At 50.2% G+C, this 5,996-nt stretch overlaps 1 long non-coding RNA gene across 1 annotated transcript; it reads left to right on the plus strand.

The window, feature by feature from the left end:
* Positions 1-1,108: 1,108 nt before the first annotated feature.
* LOC119095653 (uncharacterized) lies at positions 1,109-4,127 on the plus strand. The gene is made up of 3 exons (XR_005093933.1): positions 1,109-1,310; positions 2,811-2,940; positions 3,796-4,127. It is a non-coding gene; the product is annotated as an uncharacterized LOC119095653 (long non-coding RNA).
* Positions 4,128-5,996: the final 1,869 nt, after the last annotated feature.

Consider the following 5,996-nt stretch of genomic DNA (forward strand, 5'->3'; position numbering starts at 1 on the left):
TTGCGCTTCGTAGTTGTGATATATTAATGACTGTTTTATTAGTGACCATGGGGTGTGCTGAATCGTAATGCCTTATCGGGGGGACTGCCATGGGCATAAAGTACTGTTCGGTGAAGTTTCTCCCATCTACTTCCATTATAAAAGGGTGCCAAGGAATGGAAACGACGCATGTTGTGTAGTGGGTTCCAGAGTGGTAGCATTTTTGTATTGTTAATTAATTTGTTTGAAATCTTTGACTATGACCACCCTTCGAAGCGCCAAATTTTTACAGTAGAGACATTGGATGGTTATTAACGTTGTTTAACCAGTTCTTCCGCAGCGGCAAATCGCTCATTAAACGGCGAGCAGTGGCTTTTCTTTAGCAAACGAATCACAAACGAGTCACAAACTAATTGGTGTTGACTGTTTCCAGATCAGGTCAACGTACGGCACGATCGCAGTCACGGGGGAGCTGGGCTAGGTGTAGAGGTAATGAGCACGGGTGAAGGAATGCGGGTGTAGGCGTGCGGAGTTGAGAGCTGGAAACATGATGGTTATGCAGCGTTTGTCATTGCGCCCTAAGTGACATCGCGGTGGCTTCAACTTGCAAATATGAAGAGAGTGTTGCCAGCGATGCGCAGAAAATGGGCGCTGTTTACTCTCCGTCGATTGAGAGATCCAACCGGTTTGGTGCGTGAAGTCTATGCGTCAGCCCGACACACAAGTGGAGAAGACAACTTTAACGGCTTTGTAATGTTTACACATATTGCTCTCACACCACACACAGGGCCCACCACACACATATTACACTCTAACTTGCTCCATTGCAGTCCAAGTGAACTGTGGTATATTAATGTGAGACAGGCATTCCCAAAAAACTCAGTCGCAGAACGTAGTAACTTGTATTCCGATGTGGGAGGCAATGCAGTGGTTGTCGGATTTGTCACCGGTATAATTCTTAGATGTATCGTTACCTGCGGCACATACTAATCTGAAAATCCCGAGGAATAACTTCATAATAGTGAAGGGATGTTGCAGCTCCGCAAAAGGAACCGGTCATGGGTGCACCAACCGGTTTATATGCATCTATAAACACCTGGCGGTGCCTGGCGAAGTCTGGCACCTGGCGCGGGCCGCGAAGTGGCCTCACCGCTCTGTGCAACTGCTGGCACGTCGCGCTGTGTGGCATCCTTCACAGGAACCGCTCCATCACATCATGCACCGCCTCTCAGCTCTGGCTTTGGTGATTGTGCTAGTGTCCCGCTGCCAGGCGGCAACACGTGTGGCACGTGCTGTATCAGTTTATCCAGCGTCATCTATTACCCACCCAGGTGAGACGGCCCTGGATGAATTCACCGTCGTTTTCAAAGCACTATTGAGCCAACCGGTGCTCTGCTGGCTTAGTGCCGACTCCGCATGCCGTATAAACGCCTGAGCGCGAGCCCGACATTGTGACACGCATGCACCGCATCTTATTGTTATTATTACTACCTTATCATTATATTACATGTGCCGCATCGGCAGACGGCAGACTGAAGAAGGGGCACCCAGTGTTAATGCTTCAGCAATGTGGGAATTTGTGAGGGTTGACCAATGATTGCAGCTTTTGTGTCCACTTGGAGAGTGGCTCCCCCTGGCTTGCGCTCCAGCCCCTTCTTGATTTTGCTTTGCTCGCCCCCCCCCCCCCCCCGCCCCCTATGGAAGACTGAGGCTTTTGTTTGTTGGATTAAGCCATTGCAAACATGAAGTATGCGGAATAAACTTGACTAGTTGCGGTTTATGGTGAAGAGGCCTTTTGTATGTAACACATGTAATAGCATATAATAAGTAATATATACTGTTGGGCGCTGGCGCTGGCGAGCCTGAGCGTGCTGTGTGATGCTTGGCTGTTCAACGCCTTTCCGTCCCTTGCGTCCCGATGCATCTACGTAAGTCACCTAAGGATCTTCCCCAGTGACTTTTCAAGATGGTGTTGCGTCATTTTTGTGACTTCCTTCTATTGTCAGTGAATTTCCACATCGCAAGTGACTTCGGTGGGTGCCCTCGGGAGCTTCTTTGATTTGTTTGAACAGAACACCACCAGTGCCCTTGAGCCCCAGTGCACCGAGCTACCTCCAACTCACAATCAAGTGATGTTCCCCGTACGTCATTTCCTTTTTCACAGAACTTGGAACAGGATCTAGCATCAGTCCGAAATTCCCTCTCCCTGGCTTCGCTGATAAATATTAAACACAATTTCAGTTTGTTTAACGTTTTCTTCTTTCTTTTTTGTTAGTGATATAAGTAACCAAACCGGAGCGTAATATTGCGCTGTCCAACTCGCCCTTTCCCCTTGGTCCACTTTTGTTACGGTCCGTCAGCTCGCTGACTGACGGCCTCGATCGCGCTGGTATTGCTGGTGATTGGTAATTGATTGTATTGCTGGTGAGTGGTGATTGGTACTTGATTGCATTGCTGGTGAATGGTGATTGGCAATTGATTGTATTGGTGCTGGGTGGTGACTGGTAATTGATTGTATTGCTGGTGAGTGGTAATTGGCAATTGATTGTATTGCTGGCGAGTGGTGATTGGTAATTGGTTGTATTGTTGTTGCGTGATGATTGGTAATTGATTGCATTGCTGGTGAGTGGTGATTGGTGCTTGATTGCATTGCTGGTGAGTGGTGATTGGTAACTGATTGTATTGGTGCTGAGTGGTGACTGGTAATTGATTGTATTACTGGTGAGTGGTAACTGGTAATGCCAGTGAGAGCGGGTTTGCACTGTCCTGCACAGGCGGTGCACATCACGGCGACTATGAAACCACGAGCTGACAATCTATTCCCGGCCCAGGACACGAAGACGAGTGCTACCTTGAAGACTTCCAGAGCTACTTGCAAGTTGGGGCCACGAAGTACTTAAGACAGTGCGCGGTATTTAGATGCCGCATGGTGAATGACGAACTTCTGTTATCATACGAGACGTAAGTATAGTTTGGTTCTCTGCAATGTTGTATAGACCCGCCACAAATCTGTAACGAACGGTCATTTTGAGCCAAATTTTACCAGAGTCTGCCTGTCTCTGAGGTCGTCTGCTACCTCTGCAGCGGCAGTGCGTTGCCACGCACCATCATGATGGGAACAACCGAGCACAGCATGAACACGGTTCAAAACATAGAACGAGGCGAAACGGAGGACAGAGCAGGACAGAGACCCGGTGGGAGTGCGGAGCAGGACAAAGGAGAGCGCAATGGGAAGGATAGTGCATGCCAGCGGGCAGGGTAGGGCAGGAGCAGATTGTTTCATTCAGAGGAGAGGTCAGAGTATAGAGGTCACACACAGAGAGCAGAGAAAAGGAGGCGGAGGAAGGAGATCAGAACATGCACGATAGGTAAAGCCAAGAGACAGATCAGAGGACAGGAAAGTCCAGTGCCATTCCAACTGTGCTCTGTCCTTCGCTGGTCCGTCCGCCACGCCGCGCCTACATAGATCACCCCGCGCCGTGCCGTGCCGTGCAGTGTCGTTGGGCATGCGCCTTACGTACACAACGCACAAACATGCAAGTGATGAGAGCGCATGGGCACTCTTGTGATTTGGGAGCCCGGGCACCAACAGTTTCAACATTTAAGCATCGGAGCTACACGGTGCTTGCAAAGAGCAGTCCAAAAGTTTTGAATGTTTGTGTAGACCCTAACGACAATTTTTGGGGGCTTCACACCACAGGGGCACGATGGAAGTGAAATGCAAACCATATATTGTGTAGAAGGAATGGATCGAAGGAGTTCATACAGCATATCTTTGCGATGAGTGGGTGACATGCCGCGTCTTTGGCATTTCAGATGCGGCAAGTTGCCCCCCAAACCCAACACCTCATGCACCGATGTCCTGGGCAGCCGTTTCGCCGTGTATCCGGAATGTTGCCTAAAGAGATATAATTGCGAGGTGCTCGGGTAAGTCCTGCCATTGAGACTGTGCTGTGTCATAGACTAACCACCATAGCTTCGCAACGGCAGGTGGCTCCCATGGGCATGTCGAAGCGACTGTGCTCTTCGGGGCGCGGGCATGCACGCCACATTTTCGGAAGGCTCATCGTGTGATGACCAGTGTTTGCGAGCATGAAGGTAGGACAGTACGACTATACACATCTGGCGCTAACAAAAATATATTGAAAACGCCCTGACTAGTATTTTTGAGCCGTGAGAGGAGATGCAGCGACACAACGTTCATCTCATAACGGTCATTTTACCATACATTCAGGCCCCTATACTCATCCAAAGCTTTAACTCACCAATAACCCCAACTTTATGTCTCTCCCTGGCAGTATTCCCATCCAAACGTCTGCACAAATCCCCACGAGCGGCGCCTGTGCAAGACAACGTCTGTAACTGGGTGTCAAAGCAGCTATAATCCCATCGAACGCAGATTCAGAATGTCGCCTTGTGAGTGGGAGGTCAAATTCCGAAAATAAGCAGACGAGTTTCAAAAACTCAGCGGGTATAGCTTCTTGTTACTTCATATTGCAAGACGTGGTCCAACAACGAACTTCCTTTTGATAAACAGACTTAGATATTGCTTTGGAAGTCAAGAGATGGAGCCTTTCTCCCGGCTTTGGTCCTCGGACCCCATCCAAATAACTTTAAAATGAGCAAAGGTATGCTACGCCAACTTGACCACATCTGCTCACAGTCAAGCCAGACTAACCACAACTGGCTGCATTCATCTGAGCAGACCACGCCAAATGTAAGTCACTCTGACAATTGCTGAGAACATTCGTCTCAACTGGCCACGTCTCAGCACAGCCTATAACAGACCGGACTCAGGCTGAACCATCAGATGCCGACAGCCATGTCAGGCTTGCACCACACGACGCCGACAGGCCTCGGTCAGGCTGACCACAGGACGACGGGACAGCATGGACCGACCACAGACGCCGACGTCTAGTCAGAATGACTGCAGATTCCGGCCAGTCTGATTAAGACTGACGTCGCAGGCGGCAGTCTGGTCAGACTGACCACAGGTGACAGTCTGGTCAGACGGGCTGCAAATAGTCAAAATGACCTAAACTAACCACTTCTGACCACACAAACGGCAGGCTATCGGGAGATGACTACAATCCCGGCAGAATACTACCATATGACCAAGGCCGCGTCGAAGCGACGGCACTCGAGCTTCATTCACCTGGACGCAAATGATAAACGTCAGTGCATGTTGTACCGTTTCGTTCGTGCAGCGTTATAAACGGACGAGCGCTGAACAGACGACAGAACGGTGCAGCGTGCCATAGCCGTAGCATGATAGCTCGCACTGGAACAGAAAGGCAGCGAAGCCTGAGGACATGAGACTTCCACTTCTGTGCAACAACCTCTAAGGATGGCGAAGTGACGCGTGGGCAGTGATCATTTTAGAAACAGTACTGGCTGGAGTGAAGGAGCTGAAGCTGTCACGTCATGGGCGGCTTTGATGTGCTCAGGCTTTCCAGGCGCCAGAATTCGGCGATAATCCTATGACGACGTGTGTGAGGGGATCTGTTGTCCGTGCGCGCGTTCCCTGCCGCTGTTGTTCCGTCTACACCATCGGCCGCTGCTGCGGCTTTTTTTTGTTGAGGTGTCTCTATAATGTCGCTGCGGGGGCTTCCGTACACTCCATCTCCTGGAGAACACGACTTATTTGAAGATCCCATGGTTCAATCTGCACGTATGGACTCCGATAAACACGACGTCAAGGCACACATGTGAGCCACACTGGAGGCCTCCACTGAATACCAACGAATCCGGGGCAACCGGTGAATTAAACTGGGAGCCTTACACTAAATACTAATACTGGCAGCGTCCCGTCCTTGACTAATCCACACAAATTCGGTGTCTCGCCGCGTTTGCTCAAGCCTATCCATTTTCCGGCGCCCACCTCCCACCACTCATACCTGGTGCGCAAACGGGTTGGTACCCCCCTGCCGCCTTTCGTGTACCCTTCCGGCAGCGCCTTGGTATCATAATGGGCTCGCTCACCGCGGGTTTCCCATTGAGATAAAGAAGCATTTGAT

Source organism: Pollicipes pollicipes, unplaced genomic scaffold (genome assembly GCF_011947565.3).
Source record: "Pollicipes pollicipes isolate AB1234 unplaced genomic scaffold, Ppol_2.1 Scaffold_4219;HRSCAF=4965_pilon_pilon_pilon, whole genome shotgun sequence".
Lineage (NCBI taxonomy): Eukaryota > Metazoa > Arthropoda > Thecostraca > Pollicipedomorpha > Pollicipedidae > Pollicipes > Pollicipes pollicipes.